This window comes from Cajanus cajan, chromosome 4 (genome assembly GCF_000230855.2).
Source record: "Cajanus cajan strain Asha chromosome 4, NIPB_CcT2T_4, whole genome shotgun sequence".
NCBI lineage: Eukaryota > Viridiplantae > Streptophyta > Magnoliopsida > Fabales > Fabaceae > Cajanus > Cajanus cajan.
Window position 1 is genome coordinate 39,348,933 of NC_138520.1, and position 20,912 is coordinate 39,369,844.

Here is a 20,912-nt window from a genome sequence, read left to right on the forward strand (position 1 = left end):
ACCTTACCATGAGGCAACCGCATAAAATAGAAAAATAGAAAATTGCTTGTGTATGACAACAGCAAGCAAAATGCAAAGATTCAGAAAATCAACAGCATCATACAAAATAACTAAGCCTGGAGAGGCTTGCCGAAAGAATACTCTCAGAATAATTGAGCCTGGAGAGGCTCGCAGAAATAATACTCCCCAGAGAAACCTCAACTCACGCTCTTGGATTCAAAATCCCCAGCAAGAGTTATCAAGCAAGATCGTCAAAATCCCCAATGGAAGTACGATCTCCCAAGCAGAATATCCAAGTCAAAGGACTTAAACTTCCTCAGTGAAGATAGCTCTCCAACTCAAGTGTCGAGTGAGGCTAAGCCTGTAGAGGCTTCCTAAATAATACTCTGGGATACATAAGATCCCCAAATCCCCAGTCGCCTACTCAAGAGGCATCCCTGCAAAAGGAGAAAAATAAAAAAAAAATCAATAATCATTCCCCAAGTGGAATCTGGCTCTCAGCCAATCATTGAACGTCAAGCTGATATGCCTAACAGAAGAGGCTAATCAAAATCAACGACAAAATCCCCCAGTGGATAACAGCCTACACAGAGGCAGCAAAATCAGAAAACCAAAAGAGACACCCGAACAAGGATAACCGGGATACTCCACCAACGTCGAAAGGACGTCAGCCAATCATAAGGCACCGCTCACATCAGAAAGAGCATCTTTGTGTCTGCACCCCAAAGGAATCAGAAATTCCCCAGTGGGCACCAACTACGCAATGGAAAGTTGGGACACAAGAACCTATGAGTAACTGCACATCCCCTAGACGGATCCCTGCGTTATCCAGCCCCTAGTGGCACAAAATCAGAAACAACCGTCGAAGCAGCATCGTGGACTGTGGAGACAAAATCATCACAAATCCCTGGAAAGGAGATATTCACGCTACCACGTCGTCACAAACACGGAGGTATGCAGCTTCCGGCTCGGGCAATGAGCGAAGCTATCTCTGGAAAGGGGGTACTCACCGCTTACCGTTGTCACAAAGGTACTTAGCTTCCGGCTCGAACAAAGAGTGAAGCTAAGCCTGGAGAGACGGTACTTACAGCTTCCAGCTTGGGCAACAAGCAAAGCAAAGCCTGGAGAGGCAAAACTCACACTGCTCACCGTCGTCACAAAGGTGCTTAGTTTCCGGCTCGAACAAAGAGCGAGACTAAGCCTGGAGAGGCGAAATTCACACTGCTATCATTGTCACAAGGGTACTTAGCTTCCGGCTCGAACAAAGAGTGAAGCTAAGCCTGGAGAGGCGGTACTCACAGCTTACAGCTTGGGCAGCAAGCAAAGCAAAACCTGGAGAGGCTACTCGACAATTTTCCACCGGAAGACGCTACAAGTCAGAAGGTCGGCGCATCACCCGGACAATTGGGTCAACTCCTTTACTTGTCAGCCGGTACACCAAAAGGCCGTCCGACTAAGTAAAGGGGGGGCAGCTGTAGACCCCTGAAATTGTCCGGGTCGGAAATAAAGCTTGAAGACTCTCGAAGACTGAAGGAAGATCAGCCAGAAGGACTCCCGGAAGGCCCTAGGAGGGTTCTCTGTAGGTCTAGAGGTCTTAGAATAGCTCAAAATAAGGAAGTGGAGGGAATGAAGCCCAATACGGCCGTACTGAACTTAATACGGCCGTATTGAAGCTTCAATACGGCCGCAGTGAACTCAATACGGCGTATTGAAGTTTCTGAAACTTCAATACGGCCGTACTGAAACCAATACGGGTGTATTGAAATTTCTGAATTTCAATACGGCCGTATTGAACTCAATACGACCGTATTGAAGTTCAAAAATTTCAATATGGCCGTATTGCTCCTGTAGGCCGTATTGCGCCTATTCCCTATAAATATGACGTCAATTGGACGTCATTCCACACTTTTCAAGATAGTTTTAACCCTCTCCTTGAGTATTCTGGGGTTTTTGAGCAGTGTTCTGCCCTAGAAATCACTCGGAGAGTTGATCCGACGAAGTTCTTGAGCCCCGAGCCATTTTGCTTGAGGATCGAACCTAGTTGAAGGGAAATCCTCCGGATTTCCATAGTTAAAAGTTTTTTTTAGGAAGGAGCGAGCGAGCTTGTAGAGCGAGGGAACGCCAAAAAGCTTCCCAGTTTTACTCGATATATAAAAGCACGCTTCAAGAGGTTTCTTCTTAAATCCTTTCTTTTACTGCTTTCTGTGTGCATATTTAAACTGTCATCATGTAGATAGTTAATTTATAATTGCTTAGAATAAATAGGGGTAATTTAGTAATTTTACGCTGTTATCTTAGAAAATAATCTGTCATAGGGAACCCGAAAGGGGCGCTGTGGGGTGCTAACACCTTCCCCACGTGTAACCGACTCCCTTACCCAACTCTGGTTGTAATGGCCAAAGTTGATTTATAAAATCAATTGCCTTATCCCTTTTTCCAATGTTTTGAGTAAAACATTGGTGGCGACTCCACGAACCCTCCTTTTGCGAAAACCACTAATCCACGGAGGGTCCCGCTTGGGATTAATATGGATTAGTGAGCCTTTTAATAAAATTGCTCGTTTGACGAGGTCTCAGTTTGAGAATAAGTCATTCTAGCAATCCACATTTTTAAACAAATAAATGAGTCCAACCATCCTTCGCGAATGCCGAAAGCCCGTTTCGGGCCGGTGGCGACACTCGTGCTCCTCCTCCTCATGATGATGGGACTCATGGTCACTGTGGTGAGACCCATGTACATTATGGTGACGCATGAGTTCCATCATTTGCGCCATTTGTTCTTTGAGCTGTGAGAGCTCGGCTGTGAGCTTCTTATTTTGGTCCTCCAGCGCTTCCATCTTCTTGATTTTCTACGCGCGTGTGAGGACAGAGAGATGACCAGCCACTTTCTAAAATGAATGTTTTATTCTAATTAGTTTATTCATGGTATGAATACACTCTCGATGTGAGCTTGATAAGACTTCATCTTTAAGGCGCTGCCTTTTTAAGATGAAGGTTTATCACCCTCCCTAGCCTATGATCTCTCCCCAACGGAGAATCTCAATAGTCATGGGTCCCTTTTACTCACATCGAGAGGGTATTGGTGATCCTAAAATGAATAATTGATGAGGATGCATGAGGTCTTATTGGCAATGATGTACATGCTCCTCGCTTTTTATTATATTTTCACACATGGTCTTTCCTCTCATGTCATGGTTTTTTCATGCATGGGGATTATTCTTTAGACCTTATCACGAGGTTATTTATTAATGCACAAACAATTGCACATAAGCATTTACACAAACAATTCACTCATCCACGAACAGTCACGAGCGAATCACGAGGTAGGGGTTTCCTGCAGAAAGGTGCATATTCAAGGTGGTTCTAACTGTTCTCACCGGTCTGAGGCCCCCAAGGTGCCCCCATTATAGGGACCCAATTCCTCTCGTCGTAAGTCGATGGAAAGCTCCAATGCACTGTCGGACTCGAGTTCATGGTTATCACCTTGAGTGATGCTTTTCCGACAACGGTCTACGGGCACCTATAGACCCATTCGACAACCGGCCGTACTAACATCCACTCCCTATGGCTTACCACTCATGCCCCCAGGTATAGAGGGAACTGTTGTGTGCAAAGGTTTGGGTGCAGTTTGTATTTCAAACAATTGCGAAAATTTAAACATACAACAGTTATTTAAAGTCAAATAGGTAAAACATGTTATTATACAAGCAAGGGGTAATGAAGTAATTTTAACTATTATTTGTTAAAAATAATCTGTCACTAAATGGGACTGACTCTCGAGGCTTCCCCAGTGGAGTCGCCATCTGTCGCCACCGGCCCGAAACGGGCTTTCGGCATTCGCGAAGGATGGTTGGACTCTTTTATTTGTTTAAAAATATGGATTGCTAGAATGACTTATTCTCAAACTGAGACCTCGTCAAACGAGCAATTTTATTAAAAGGCTCACCAATCCATGTTAATCCCAAGCGGGACCCTCTATGGATTAGCGGTTTTCATAAAAAGGAAGGGTTCATGGAGTCGCCACCAATGTTTTACTCAAAACATTGGAAAAAGAGGTTTAAGGCAATCGATTCAAAAATCGACTTCGGCCATTACAACCAGAGTCAGGTAAGGGAGTCGGTTACGCGTGGGGAAGGTGTTAGCACCCCACAGCGCCCCTTTCGGGTTCCCTATGACAGATTATTTAAAAATAATAGTGCGAAATTACTAAATTACCCCTATTTATTCTAAGCAATTATAAATTAACTATCTACATGATGACAGTTTAAATATGTACAATCAGAAAGCGGTAAAAGAAGGGATTTTTAGAAAAGAAACCTCTTGAAGCGTGCTTTTTATATATCAAGTAAAACTGGGAAGCTTTTTGGCGTTCCCTCGCTCTACAAGCCCGCTCACTCCTTCCTAAAAATAATTTTTGACTATGGAAATCCGGAGGATTTCCCTTCGACTAAGTTCAAATCTCCAAGCTAAATGCTCGGAATTCCAGAACTTCGTCGGATCGACTCCCAGAGAGATTTCTAGGGCAGAACACTGCTCAAAAACCCCAGAATACTCAAGGAGGGAGTCAAAACTCAGTCCAAAAGTGTCAAATGACGTCCAATTGACGTCATATTTATAGGGATGAGGCGCAATACGGTCTCTGGGGGTCAATACGGTCCGTATTGTATTGAAGTTTTGAACTACAATACGGCCGTATTGAATTCAATACGGCCGTATTGAAGTTCAAAAAACCTCAATACGGCCGTATTGAAGTTCAGTGCAGCCGTATTGAAGTTCAGTGCAGCCGTATTGAATTCAATGCAGCCGTATTGAAGTTTAGAAACTTCAATACGGCCGTATTGAGTTCAGTGCGGCCGTATTGAAGTTCAAAATGTTCAATACGGCCGTACTGAACCTCTGGGAGGCCGTATTGGACTTCATTCCTCCCACTTTTCTTATTTTAGCTATCCTAAGACCTCTAGACCTATAGAGAACCCTCCTTGGGCCTTCTGGAAGTCCTTCTGGCTGATCTTCCTTCAGTCTTCGAGAGTCTTCAAGCTTTATTTCCGACCCGGACAATTTTAGGGGTCTACAGTGCTTAATCCTACTTCTAGTGCACTATCTTTTGGATTCAAATTTTTAAAAAGAGTAAAGACGCTGATGTAGACCCCTAAAATTGTCCGGGTCGGAAATAAAGCTTGAAGACTCTCGAAGACTGAAGGAAGATCAGCCAGAAGGACTCCTGGAAGGCCCTAGGAGGGTTCTCTGTAGGTCTAGAGGTCTTAGAATAGCTCAAAAATAAGGAAGTGGAGGGAATGAAGCCCAATACGGCCGTACTGAACTTAATACGGCCGTATTGAAGCTTCAATACGGCCGTAGTGAACTCAATACGGCGTATTGAAGTTTCTGAAACTTCAATACGGCCGTACTGAAGTCAATACGCCCGTATTGACACTTCAATACACCCGCAGCGAACTCAATACGGGCGCATTGAAATTTCTGAATTTCAATACGGCCGTATTGAACTTCAATACGACCGTATTGAAGTTCAAAATTTTCAATACGGCCGTATTGCCCCTGTAGGCCGTATTGCGCCTATTCCCTATAAATATGACGTCAATTGGACGTCATTCCACACTTTTTTCAGATAGTTTTGACTCCCTCCTTGAGTATTCTGGGGTTTTTGAGCAGTGTTCTGCCCTAGAAATCTCTCTGGGAGTCGATCCGACGAAGTTCTGGAATTCCGAGCACTTAGCTTGGAGATTCGAACCTAGTCGAAGGGAAATCCTCCGGATTTCCATAGTCAAAAGTTTTTAGGAAGGAGCGAGCGAGCTTGTAGAGCGAGGGAACGCCAAAAAGCTTCCCAGTTTTACTCAATATATAAAAGCACGCTTCAAGAGGTTTCTTCTTAAATCCTTCCTTTTACTGCTTTCTGTGTGCATATTTAAACTGTCATCATGTAGATAGTTAATTTATAATCGCTTATAATAAATAGGGGTAATTTAGTAATTTTACACTATTATTTTAGAAATAATCTGTCATAGGGAACCCGAAAGGGGCGCTGTGGGGTGCTAACACCTTCCCCACGCGTAACCGACTCCCTTACCCGACTCTGGTTGTAATGGCCAAAGTTGATTTATAAAATCAATTGCCTTATCCCTTTTTCCAATGTTTTGAGTAAAACATTGGTGGCGACTCCATGAACCCTCAATTTTTATGAAAACCACTAATCCATAGAGGGTCCCGCTTGGGATTAACATGGATTGGTGAGCCTTTTAATAAAATTGCTCGTTTGACGAGGTCTCAGTTTGAGAATAAGTCATTCTAAGCAATCCATATTTTAAAATAAACGAGTCCAACCATCCTTCGCGAATGCCGAAAGCCCGTTTGGGCCGGTGGCGACAGATGGCGACTCCACTGGGGAAGCCTCGAGAGTCAGTCCCATTTAGTGACAGATTATTTTTAACAAATAATAGTTAAAAATTACTTCGTTACCCCTTGCTTGTATGATAACATGATTTATTATATGGCTTTTAATAACTGTTATATTTTTAAAATTCCGCAATTGTTTGAAATATAAATTGCACACAAACCTTTGCACACAACAGTTCCCTCTATACCCGGGGGCATGAGTGATTAACCATAGGGAGTGGATGTTAGTACGGCCGGTTGTCGAATGGGTCTATAGGTGCCCGTAGACCGTTGTCGGAAAACATCACTCAAGGTGATAACCATGAACTTGAGTCCGACGGTGCGTTGGAACTTTCCATCGACCTACGACGAGAGGAATTGGGTCCCTATAATGGGGGCACCTTGGGGGCCTCAGACCAAGTGAGAACAGTTAGAACCTCCTTGAATATGCACTTTTCTGCAGGAGACCCCTACCTCGTGATTCGCTCGTGACTGTTCGTGGATGAGTGAATTGTTTGTGCATTGCTTATGTGACATTGTATGAGCATACATTGCATTTCTTTAAACATACAACATTCCTATTCTTTTAAAATAAAAATAAATAGGAATAAGGATCTTCCATTGCATGGTGTTAACATCTACCTTCATCACATTCATATAGGTAGTTTCCCTTTTCACCCAAAAATACAAAAAAAATATAATAAATAAAAATACCCAAAAAAAAAAAAAAAAAGGAAAAAAAGGGTTATTTATCCAAACCAAGCAATATCATGCATCATCTTAGGGACATCCTAAAAACATGATAATGCTTAGTTGAATAAACACAATGCATGCATATTCAACGTCATCATCTCATATCATGCATTCTTATCAAAGATCATGGAGAGATCTAGGAGTCATTCATACATCTCTCCTAGTAATCCATTAATAAACATTAATAAAAAGAAAGAAATAATCGATGCGTATGTTCAAAGAATGGATCGCACGCCGTTCGTTATCAAGTGTAAGCCAACAACCGCGCCAAGCGAGCGCACATCAACTCCGTTGTTGGTAATCAAGACGAATAAAGGGGAAGGTCCGACACCATTAAGGATCACAGTTCCAAGGCCTTTCCCTTACAAATCAAATAAGGCTGTGCCGTGGATATACGACATCCACTCTTCTGCCGACAGCGATATCTCCAACATCGCTGGACTTGGGGGCATGACTAGGAGTGGCAGGATCTACACTCCCGAAGATCTTTATGATAAAGCCCCCAAGAATAAAGAAAAAGAAGAAAAGAAAACCGAGGAAAAAGAATCTGAGGAGGAGACAGACGAGCTGTTAAAGTATATCCGACAGAGCGAGTACTCCACCGAGGATCAACTTCATAAGACGCCAGCAAAGATTACGCTGTCGTCGTTGATCCGAAGCTCCGAACCGCATCGACAAGATCTGTTGAAAGTCTTGAACAAGGCATATGTGTCGCACACTATCTCCCAAGACGAGTTTGAGGGGATTGTTAGTCACATCAAGGCTAATGACCACCTCACCTTCATCGATGAAGAAATCCCCGCCGAGGGATCAAACCACAACAAGCCCTTGCACATCTCTATAAAGTGCAAGGAGTATCACATCGCTAAAAGTCTTGGTAGATAATGAATCTTCCTTGAACGTAATGCCAAAAAAAAAAAAAAAAAAAAAAAAAAAAAAAAACGCTCGAGCAAGTGGCAATCAAGGGAATCCAAATGCGCCAACAACATGATCGTTCGAGCCTTCGATGGATCTAAAAGAGAAGTGGTGGGAGAGATCAATCTTCCAATCCAAATTGGACCCACTATCTTTAATGTCGAATTCCAAGTGATGGATATCACTCCCGCATACAGCTGTCTCCTCGGCCGACCTTGGATTCATGATGCGAAAGCTATTCCTTCTACGCTCCACCAGAAAGTCAAGTTCATAGTGGGTGACAAACTGGTGACCGTACAAGCTAAAGATGACATACTCATCAGCAAGCCATCCAACATACTTTATGTGGATGCAGCAGAGGAAGCTTTAGAAACCGCCTTCCAAGCATTGGAGATCGCCAATGTTGAAACGTTTCCCCGAGAAATGAAGAAGGTAGCTCATACGCTCACAAAGAACGGATACTTGCCAAGACAAGAATTAGGCAAGGACTCCCAAGGAATCCCGGAGCTACCCATTATCAAAGACAATCCGGGGAAACAAGGGTTAAGATACAACCCTAACAAAGATCAAAGGACGAAGAGGAACCAAGATCCTTCTCGACGTTCTTTAAGCCAGATCTTTAGGAAGGCCGGTTCACAATCGTCAAGGCCGGTTGTCGTCATCGAGTGTCCTTTTCCTTCTAATAGGGATGTGTAAATTCGGTGACTATTAGAGATCACTCCTCGGGGACAGCCCGACCCCCGAGCCTCGATAGGGCACATGTTTCCACTATGATTATAATAAAATCATTCATTATTATTTCTTATTGCTTCTTTTCTCGCTTGCAATAAAATTCTAGACCGCGTTATTTAACCCTGTTTGAATAAACATGAATGAGGTTAAAATCGTCTTAAAAATAATAAACCCACATCATTTTGCGTGGAAGTGTGCACGACAGCTTGGAGCACCTTTTCTTGGCATCAATAAGTACCATCATGGATAAAGAAATCCTGAAGATAATAAGCTCGGCAGGAAACCCAAAAAGGGGACTGCGCAAAAATAAGAGCAAAAGACCCGCTAGGAATCCCACGAAAAGGGTGACCTAGGCAAAAATTAGGGTTACAAAATAATGAACAAAAATAAAAGCCCGCTAAGACATCACAAATGGGTGTTTTAGGCAAAAGTTAGGGCCGTCAAAAAAAGAAAAACAAAATAAATCCATGATGGTACCATCAATTGAATTCAACAAGGGGCTCAAGAAAAGCTATCCAAGTTGTCAAAACACAATCATTAATAACAAAGATGTGCTTAACCTTATAAGTGTTTAATCGAACAAGCCTAAACACATAAGCCTACCATGGCCAGCCATTCTTACAAAATCCATTTTTCAAAAATAAAATAATCCCCTCTAAAACACAAACTTTTGAAAATATATATCCTTTCCTTCTTTTCTCTCTTGTCCCAACGATTTTTGAATAATCTAGTGGAAACATGGAGATATAGTGGTCAATAGGAGGGTTGACACATCTTCTAAAGAAAGGGAAGAATCATTTGGTTGATGACACCAAAATCAAATATGCATCATTCCTCGGTAACAGAAATCGGCAGAGCACAGTCCGTCTGGAGGAATGGCAAAATCCAAACACAAAAACGCATCGGTTAATTCTTTTGAAAAAAGAATCAAATAGAATTAGGTGCATCATACTGCATACATGCATACAGATGATAGGTGTACTGGAAGATCACTTATTCTCTGTTTATTGAAAAAACAAAAAATATATAAACTTCAGAAAAAAACAATACGCCCGTATCATGTTCAGTACGCCCGTACCAAAATTAGGGTTATGAACAAATTTTCAATTCAATACAGGCATACTGAAATGGATGCGGCCGTATTGGCCATAAAGAAATTTTCAAAGACCTCGTCATGAGGCAATTACATAAAATAGAAAAAATAGAAAAATTGCTTGTGTATGACAGCAGCAAACAAAATGCAAAGATTCAGAAAATCAACAGCGTCATACAGAATAACTGAGCCTGGAGAGGCTTGCCGAAAGAATACTCTCAGAATAACTGAGCCTGGAGAGGCTTGCCGAAACAATACTCCCACAGAATAACTGAGCCTGGAGAGGCTTGTCGAAATAATACTCTCTCAAAATAACTGAGCCTGGAGAGGCTTGCCGAAAGAATACTCTCAGAATAACTGAGCCTGGAGAGGCTCGCCGAAATAATACTCTCTCAGAATAATTGAGCCTGGAGAGGCTCGCCGAAATAATACTCTCTCAGAATAACTGAGACATTTCTATACAGAAAAAGCCAAAACCAACAAAAAAGGCAAAAATACAGAAATCAACAAAAATACAGAAAAAGCCGAACTCAACAAAAAAGGCAAAAACACAGAAAAAGCCAAAATCAACAAAAAAGGCAAAAACACAGAAAAAGCCAAAATCGAAAAAAGGGCAAAATACAGAAAATCCAACAAATCATACAGAATAATTGAGCCTGGAGAGGCTCGCCGAAATAATACTCTCTCAGAATAACTGAGCCTGGAGAGGCTTGCCTAAATAATACTCCCGCAGAATAATTGAGCCTGGAGAGGCTTGCCGAAATAATACTCCTTCAGAATAATTGAGCCTGGAGAGGCTCGCCGAAATAATACTCTCTCAGAATAACTGAGCCTGGAGAGGCTTGCCTAAATAATACTCCTGCAGAATAATTGAGCCTGGAGAGGCTTGCCGAAATAATACTCCTTCAGAATAATTGAGCCTGGAGAGGCTCGCCGAAATAATACTCTTTCATCATAACTAAAGCCTGGAGAGGCTTGCCTAAATAATACTCCCGTAGAATAATTGAGCCTGGAGAGGCTTGCCGAAATAATACTCCTTCAGAATAATTGAGCCTGGAGAGGCTCGCCGAAATAATACTCTTTCATCATAACTAAAGCCTGGAGAGGCTTGCAGAAATAATACTCTCAGAATATTTGAGCCTGGAGAGGCTTGCAGAAATAATACTCTCAGAATATTTGAGCCTGGAGAGGCTTGCTGAAATAATACTCTTTCAGAATAATTGAGCCTGGAGAGGCTTGCAGAAATAATACTTCCTCAGAATAACTAAAGCCTGGAGAGGCTTGCAGAAATAATACTCCCCCAACTGTACAGAATAAATGAGCCTGGAGAGGCTCGCAGAAATAATACTCCCCAGAGAAACCTCAACTCAAGCTCACGGAACGAATCCCCAGCAAGAGCTATCAAAGCAAAATCGACGCAATCCCCAATGGAAGTGCGATCATCCAAACAGTATATACAAGTCAAAGGACTTAACACTTCCTCAGTGGAAGATAGCTCTCCGACTCAAAGCGCTGAGTGAGGCTAAGCCTGCAGAGGCTTCCTAAATAATACTCTGGGATACATAAGATCCCTCATTCCCCAATCGCCTACTCAGAGGCATCCCTGCAAAAGAAGAAAAATCAAAAAATATCAATAAATATTCCCCAAGCGGAATCCGGCACTCAGCCGAACACTGAACCCCAATTCCTCAGTCGCCTACATAAGAGGCACTCCTTCAAAAGGAAAAATCATAAAAAGATCAATAATCATTCCCCAAGTGGAATCCGGCTCTCAGCCTATCATTGAACATCAAGATGATCTGCCTAACAGAAGAGGCCAATCACAACCAATGACAAAATCCCCTGGCGGATAACAGCCTACACAGAGGCAACAAAATCCAGAAAATCAAAAAGAGATACCCGAATAAGGATAAACCGGGATACTCCACCAACGTCAAAGGACGTCAGCCAAACATAAGGCATCGCTCAAACTCAGAGAGAAAGAGCATCTGTGTCTATACCCCAAGGAGTCAGAAATTCCCCAAGGGTACCAACAATGCAATGCAAGTTGGGGCACAGGAACCTGTGAATGACTGCACATCCCCTAGACGGATCCCTGCGTTATCCAGCCCTCAGTGGCACAAAAATCAAAAACAATCGTCGAAGCAGCATCGTGGACTGTGGAGACAAAATCAACATCCAGAATCCCCAGCGGATAACAGCCTACACAGAGGCAGCAAAAAATCAGAAAATCAAAAAGAGTTACCCGAACAAGGATAATCGGGATACTCCACCAACGTCGAAAGGACGTCAGCCAATCATAAGGCACCGCTCACATCAGAAAGAGCATTTTTGTGTCTGCATCCCTAAGGAATCAGAAATTCCCCAGTGGGCACCAACTACGCAATGGAAAGTTGGGACACAAAAAACCTATGAGTAACTGCACATCCCCTAGACGGATCCCTGCGTTATCCAGCCCCTAGTGGCACAAAATCAGAAACAACCGTCGAAGCAGCATCGTGGACTGTGGAGACAAAATCATCACAAATCCCTGGAAAGGAGATATTCACGCTACCCCCGTCGTCACAAACACGGAGGTATGCAGCTTCCGGCTCGGGCAATGAGCGAAGCTATCTCTGGAAAGGGGGTACTCACCGCTTACCGTTGTCACAAAGGTACTTAGCTTCCGGCTCGAACAAAGAGTGAAGCTAAGCCTGGAGAGACGGTACTTACAGCTTTCAGTTTGGGCAACAAGCAAAGCAAGGCCTGGAGAGGCAAAACTCACACTGCTCACCGTCGTCACAAAGGTGCTTAGTTTCCGGCTCGAACAAAGAGCGAGACTAGGCCTGGAGAGGCAAAACTCACACTGCCACCGTCGTCACAAGGATGCTTAGCTTCCGGCTCGAACAAAGAGTGAAGCTAAGCCTGGAGAGGCGGTACTCAATCATCAGGGTGATGTTAACACACTGGTGTCTACCTTCCGGCTCGGGCGTCGAGTGAGGCTAGGTCTGGAAAGACGGTACTCAACCATCAGCGTCATCAGAGGCGCGTTGATGTCCAACTTCCGGCTCGAGCGTCGAGTGAAGTTGACCCTGGAGAGGGTAAACTCAGCTACCGAGGATGTCAGAAGCGCCGAGGTATGCACCCACCTGGAGAGGCTACTCAACATTTTTCCACCGGAAGACGCTACAAGTCAGAAGGTCGGCGCAACACCCGGACAATTGGGTCAACTCCTTTACTTGTCAGCCGATACACCAAAAGGCCGTCCGACTAAGTAAAGGGGGGGCAGCTGTAGACCCCTAAAATTGTCCGGGTCGGAAATAAAGCTTGAAGACTCTCGAAGACTGAAGGAAGATCAGCCAGAAGGACTCCTGGAAGGCCCTAGGAGGGTTCTCTGTAGGTCTAGAGGTCTTAGAATAGCTCAAAAATAAGGAAGTGGAGGGAATGAAGCCCAATACGGCCGTACTGAACTTAATACGGCCGTATTGAAGCTTCAATACGGCCATAGTGAACTCAATACGGCGTATTGAAGTTTCTGAAACTTCAATACGGCCGTACTGAAGTCAATACGCCCGTATTGACACTTCAATACACCCGCAGCGAACTCAATACGGGCGCATTGAAATTTCTGAATTTCAATACGGCCGTATTGAACTTCAATACGACCGTATTGAAGTTCAAAAATTTCAATACGGCCGTATTGCCCCTGTAGGCCGTATTGCGCCTATTCCCTATAAATATGACGTCAATTGGACGTCATTCCACACTTTTTTCAGATAGTTTTGACTCCCTCCTTGAGTATTCTGGGGTTTTTGAGCAGTGTTCTGCCCTAGAAATCTCTCTGGGAGTCGATCCGATGAAGTTCTGGAATTCCGAGCACTTAGCTTGGAGATTCGAACCTAGTCGAAGGGAAATCCTCCGGATTTCCATAGTCAAAAGTTTTTAGGAAGGAGCGAGCGAGCTTGTAGAGCGAGGGAACGCCAAAAAGCTTCCCAGTTTTACTCAATATATAAAAGCACGCTTCAAGAGGTTTCTTCTTAAATCCTTCCTTTTACTGCTTTCTGTGTGCATATTTAAACTGTCATCATGTAGATAGTTAATTTATAATCGCTTATAATAAATAGGGGTAATTTAGTAATTTTACACTATTATTTTAGAAATAATCTGTCATAGGGAACCCGAAAGGGGCGCTGTGGGGTGCTAACACCTTCCCCACGCGTAACCGACTCCCTTACCCGACTCTGGTTGTAATGGCCAAAGTTGATTTATAAAATCAATTGCCTTATCCCTTTTTCCAATGTTTTGAGTAAAACATTGGTGGCGACTCCATGAACCCTCAATTTTTATGAAAACCACTAATCCATAGAGGGTCCCGCTTGGGATTAACATGGATTGGTGAGCCTTTTAATAAAATTGCTCGTTTGACGAGGTCTCAGTTTGAGAATAAGTCATTCTAAGCAATCCATATTTTAAAATAAACGAGTCCAACCATCCTTCGCGAATGCCGAAAGCCCGTTTGGGCCGGTGGCGACAGCTGAAAACAGAGGAAAATACAGAGCCTAAAACAAAAGAAAAAGTTCTAAAGCTCAAAAGAAAAGTGTACAAAAGAATCCAATACAAAAACCTAAAACTAGTGCACTAGTTTCATCATTTTCACTTGAATTTTTGGTTAACTTGTAGTCTCGGTTTCTATAGCTTGGAATCATAAAATAAATTGAAACAAAAGGCAAATACCTTCTCTGGAATCTTAATTTGAATATAGAAAAAGAAAGAATTAAAAAAAAATAGATAAAGCAATTTAAATAGAAAAAGCCGAGAGGTGTACATTGACAAAAAAATACTTGATTCCTTGGCTTGTTTTGACTACTACTTGTTCTATACTTATCCAATTGCTTTCAAAAAAATTTTTTATTGTTCATCTACTCTAGTACCTATCTAGGAACCTTCCTAACTGAGTGCTAGCTTTATTTGGAGTCTTATTTTTCAGTTTTACTTGTTAAACCTCTTTGAGTCTTGTCATATATACATATTACTCTTCAATTTTGGTATAAGCTTTTCAAATTGTGCTTTGTTGCTTGTCTAGTTTTATTTCATTAAATTCCCTGTGCTGGAAGTGGCCTCAAATCCTTGCTTAAGGATCAAGAATTGCTCAACAAAGAGTAGGAAAAGTTTGGACACTAAGACTACAAAATTTTGACCTAATTTAGTGACCTAGCTTTTCCTAAATCTTCCTTCACTTGAGTGACCATTCCTGATGGAGTAGTTCCTTCCATGGATGATGATAGTGTGATGAAGGGAGACTCCTTGCCCTTGATCTAGGTTCACCAAGGGGTAGACAAAAGGGAGGTTTATGGTGACAAGGGAAGCTAGGCGTGAAATGGTTGTAGGTGGCGGAAGTGTATGGTGAATGGTGTATGAATGCTCAAGGTTGGCTCACTCCAAGTGTAGATGGAGGCCAATCTAGGGTTTCACTCTCCAAGGGTGGAGAATGAAGGTGGCTAGCCGAAACTAACCTAGTGACTAAGGAAGAGGATTTGAGGCACAAAAGGCTCACTCAAATTCATATAATCCAAAGTATTTACAAGTGGTGGGGTGTTGGGTATTTATAGGAGGGGAGGCATCTAGGGTTGCATTTGGAGTGTGCATGGTCAAAATTCACAAGGCAAATGCACTCCAAATGACATGCCAAATGAACCCTAGATGCTACTTGGTGACCAAGTTTGGAATCTATGGGTCTAGATTGGCTACATCAAGGTGTATGATATGATCATGCAACCTTTGCCCTCCACTTGGGCCTAAGCCTTTCTATCACCAAAAATAGATCCAAAACTCACCAAAAATGTGTCACCCTTCCAGTGTAATACCCTAGCCCAAATTAAAAACCTAATCATCTAAAGCACCCCATAATACAAGGGTAAAATAGGAAATACAAAGAAAATAAATCCTATGACTAAAATACCCCAAAATACAAGGGTAGAATAGGAAATAAAATAAATGCTAAAAAAACATAGGAGCTAAGGTCCAAAAATGGCCTCACTATCCCATTCCTCTTGCCTCCTTGTATATCACCTCTTGGTCTTCTCGGCCTTAGTGTTATTCCATCATTCCCTCCCTCTTGAAAAGGATTTGACCTCAAATCAAGAGGTTCTTCATGGTGGGCCTCATGACCAATAAAAACATAAAAATAAGCATTAAAGGTGACAGTATATGATAGAAATGGAAAGTGTATCCAAAGAGGAGTTCCACTAAAAATGCTAAAAAGATTGTCTAAACTAAAAGGACTAGACTCTCTAATGCGAAAGATAGGATCCTCCTCATAGTGAAGTCTAGGTGTATGACTAAAGCCTAAAAAGTTAAAAAGACTAAAACTATAGCACACTAATGCATTAGTCCTAAAAACTAGAACATCTTGCCTAAAGTACCCTATGTGGTAACCTAGGCATTTCCTAGAAAACAAAGGAAATACAACTAGAAAATTTCCTAAGCAATTTTGGATTATATTATTTGTTGGATAGTTATGAAAAGAATTTGTCACAAGGAACCTTAAAGGTTCATATGGTATATCCAACAAATAATATATTCCATAAATTGGGTGCATTATTGACACAACTAAGGTAGGAAAAGTCCTACACAAAGGAAGGCTATCTACCTTGGGCACCACCAAGGAAGTAGCACAAGAAGTGGAACTAAGTGAAGTCCACTTCTTCTTCACTAAATCTTAAAGTTGAGATTCTTTTTCTTTAAAAAGGATTTGTTTTTGAATCTCCACCTCATGACTAGTGGCAACGTGAGAGAAAGAGTTAAGGTCTTGATGAATGAAGAAAGTCTTTTTTAAATCATTTTCAATGGGAAAGTGACTCTCTTCAAGCATAAGCCCTTTGGAAGAAACATTATCCTCCTTACTCTTCTCTAAGAGTGTTGGTTGTTGTTTTTCATTTTCTAACCACTCTTGAACTTTTTCTATACTTTTCTTTATTTTTTCTTTCTTTTCTATTTTCTTTTCTTTTTCTTTCCTTCTAAGTTCTTCCTCTCTTTTTGTATTTTCTTCCTCATGCATGCTCCTAGGGACTCTAACTTATTTTTGAGATCTAGTTGGAACAATCCTAGGTTTGGATCCACTAGTTTCTACCAACTTTGCAAGTAAATTTTTTATTTCCTTATTATTCTTTTCAAACTCTTTTTCTTTTCTTCTCAACTCTTCCTCTCTTTTTATATTTTCCTCTTCTTTTTTTCTTAGGTACTCTTTGAGTTGCCTAATTTCATCCCTAACACTAGACCTAGTTCTACAAGAGTTATGACCATGGACACTAGAATGATCACTCATCTTTGATCCAAAAAAGGTTTTCACAAAGTTGTTTTTTTCAAAAGGTTTGAAAAAGTTTTCACAAAGAGTGAGTGATAAAAAGGTTTTCACAAAAGGTTTTTAAAGTGCAAGATAGGTAGAAAAGGCCTAAGTGTACAAAGTGAACTTTCAAAGGGAGGTGGACTACAAAGAATCACTTAATAACCAAGCCTTATCAAGTAAGAATCACTAAGCCTTTTCCACTTTTCTCACAAAACAAGTTGGCACAACAAAAAGGTGTGTGTGTGCACGTTACCCCTAGTAGGCAAAAGCAAGCCTTCTAACGAAATTGGAGACAAAGATAAAAATCCTAAACAATTATACTACCAAAAGCTTTAAAACATGCAAAAGGAAAGCACTTAAAGCATAGTCTAGTCGAAGTCCTAGGTGAAGGTTTTCAAATCACCTTCAACTACACGAAGCTAAACCAAAATGAAGAGGTTTAAGAATGGCCAATTACAAACCAAAATAAAGAAAGAAGGCCCAAATACAAGTGGCCCAAAAGAAATCAAGCAAAAATATGAAAAGACAAAATTTTAGGTCTTCAACTCCTCCACTTGGGTTCCTTCACAAAGAGCAAACTTGTTAGTCCTCTCCAAGTGTTTTAATCACTCTTTTTGTGTGGTTGAAATCCCTCCAAAGGCTAGGTTTGGATTCGGTTCACTCCTCCACTCAAATCCACCAAAAGTTTGCTAGTTTGCTAGATAGGTTCTTCACCTACATTCAAAATGAAACCAACCCAAAGAGCAAGAGTCCAAGAAATAAAAACTGAAAAAGCACAATTAGGAAAGGCTAAACTTAGAGAGAATTGATTGAGACAAAACAAAAGAGGCCAAAGAAAAGACAAACTAAAATTAAGACACAATTAAAAAAGGAAGCACACAAAAGAGTAATCCTAGAATGGCACTAGAATGGATTAGTGTTTAGTCCACTTGCTTAAGTCTTTTAATTGATTCGTTTCAGCCACCTTTAAGGTCTCAAAATAGGTCAATAATGGTCTTAAGTCCAACTCCAAAAAGCATAGGTATTGGTCCAAGTCCACAAGTCTAGCAACAAGTCCTTTTTGGTCAAAAAATTTTTTTGTTCTTTCTTTTCCTTTCTTTTCACGTCACTTTCTTTTATACTTTGGGTCCAATTTTTTTTTTAATGTTCAGCCCAATTGTTGCTTAGGTTTTGCACTTGTGGGTGGAGAGAAATTAGGTCAAATTTTAGGAGAAGGAGAGGAGGAAAAGTGGCGGTTTCTTAGTGGTGCTTAGGGAATCTTTTGAGTGGAAATTGATTTGTACTATCTAGTACAAGTTGTTTTGCACAAAATTTTCAGCACACCTCTTAGATTCTTTTAGGGTTATTAAGCATCAAATAAAGACCATAACAAGTGGAATGCAAGGGAATAGTGGGCAGCAAATTTTATGCATGTGCAAGGAAGCATTTCACACATGGAAACTCAAAAATACAAGGAACATGCTAGGACTAAGTAGCATGCATGAATGACCCCTAAAAAGCTTCTATATGTCACGCCCACTATCATATATTTTTGATTCATGCATTCATGCAAAGTGTTTGGCATACATACATGGAATTTTTTTTTTGACAAAATATAGGAAACAAAACTTTGACAAAACTTAAAAGATTCAAAAATCAAAAAGCATATTCATATGAGACTCAAACCTAAAAATGAAAAAGCATGGCAACACCTAATAATGGAAACTTATAATATTCAAGGAAGACTCACAAGGAACAAAGAATGAGCCCTAAACTATTCGGCCACACAAGAAATGAGAAGGAGTACAGAAAAGACCGAATAGGAAAAACAAGCAAGAAGACAAGGAAGACAAAGTGATGGAGTCCTCCTTCCATGGATGATTTTGACTCTTGAAGGGGGAATCCTTGCCCAAAGATCTTAGGCTCACCGAAGGGAAGAAATGATAATGTGGAGGTTTAGGGGGAGATGGTTTTGGGACGTTAGGATGATGATGGGTGGAGGATGGTGTTTGAATGCTCACGGTTGGCTCACTCCAAGTGTAGGTGGAGGCCACTCTAGGTTTCCTATTCTCCAAGGGTGGAGATAGGAGGGGGTTAGACGAATCCAACCTAGTGACTAAGGAAGAGATGTTGAGGCATAAAAAGTTTTACCCTTGATGAACCTTGGCTCTAGATACCACTTGATGGAGTAGTTCCTTCCATGGCTGATGATAGTGTGATGAAGGGAGACTCCTTGCCCTTGATCTAGGTTCACCAAGGGGTAGACAAAAGGGAGGTTTATGGTGACAAGGGAAGCTAGGCGTGAAATGGTTGTAGGTGGCGGAAGTGTATGGTGAATGGTGTATGAATGCTCAAGGTTGGCTCACTCCAAGTGTAGATGGAGGCCAATCTAGGGTTTCACTCTCCAAGGGTGGAGAATGAAGGTGGCTAGCCGAAACTAACCTAGTGACTAAGGAAGAGGATTTGAGGCACAAAAGGCTCACTCAAATTCATATAATCCAAAGTATTTACAAGTGGTGGGGTGTTGGGTATTTATAGGAGGGGAGGCATCTAGGGTTGTATTTGGAGTGTGCATGGCCGAAATTCACAAGGCAAATGCACTCCAAATGACATGCCAAATGAACCCTAGATGCTACTTGGTGACCAAGTTTGGAATCTATGGGTCTAGATTGGCTACATCAAGGTGTATGATATGATCATGCAACCTTTGCCCTCCACTTGAGCCTAAGCCTTTCTATCACCAAAAATAGATCCAAAACTCACCAAAAATGTGTCACCCTTCTAGTGTAATACCCTAGCCCAAATTAAAAACCTAATCATCTAAAGCACCCCATAATACAAGGGTAAAATAGGAAATACAAAGAAAATAAATCCTATGACTAAAATACCCCAAAATACAAGGGTAGAATAGGAAATAAAATAAATGCCAAAAAAACATAGGAGCTAAGGTCCAAAAATGGCCTCACTATCCCATTCCTCTTGCCTCCTTTAGTATATCACCTCTTGGTCTTCTCGGCCTTAGTGTTATTCCATCAATTCCTTTCACTTTGTGAGGAGCCTCCATTAACCTCTTTTGTTGTGTTTATTGTGCAGGTCCAGAAGCTTCTTTATTGGAGGGTTGGTGACGGATTAAAACACTTACACAAGTGTTAGAAAATTGGACAACAAATCCGTCACTAGCTTGGTCACTAAAGCCGCCATTTATTGCTTTCTAGGCTAGTTTAAACTTTTGCAAAATCTCTCTTGTATTTTAAACCAATTTGTAAAGCTTGGAGGGAGTATTAAGAAGCTGGTCAGGTATATCTAACCCTTGGTAGCCTACTCACGTGTAGTACTAGTGGAAGTGGCTTGGAAATTTCATATGTTTCAAGCTTCCACTTAGGGCAAACCGACTAGTTGATTATCCTTGCTTCCTTTAAGTTGTTTGAACTTTAATTTGTTTACGGCTGCCTTATTTCGTCTAGAATTGTGTAGTTTTAATTGCTCACATTTAGTTTAGTCTCAAAAACAAACAATTTGTGAAAAAAAAAACATACAAAATTTTTGTGAAAAGTTTTGGGGAATCAAAGATACCACAAAGGAGTTTAGTGATTTCCACTTGAAAAGGCTTGGTTATTAAGTGGCTCTTAGTAGCTCACCTCCCTTGATAGTGCAACTTGTACACTTAGACTTCCAAGTGCTATTTTTGTTCCTAGAAAATTACAAAAATATTTTTTTTTGCATAGCA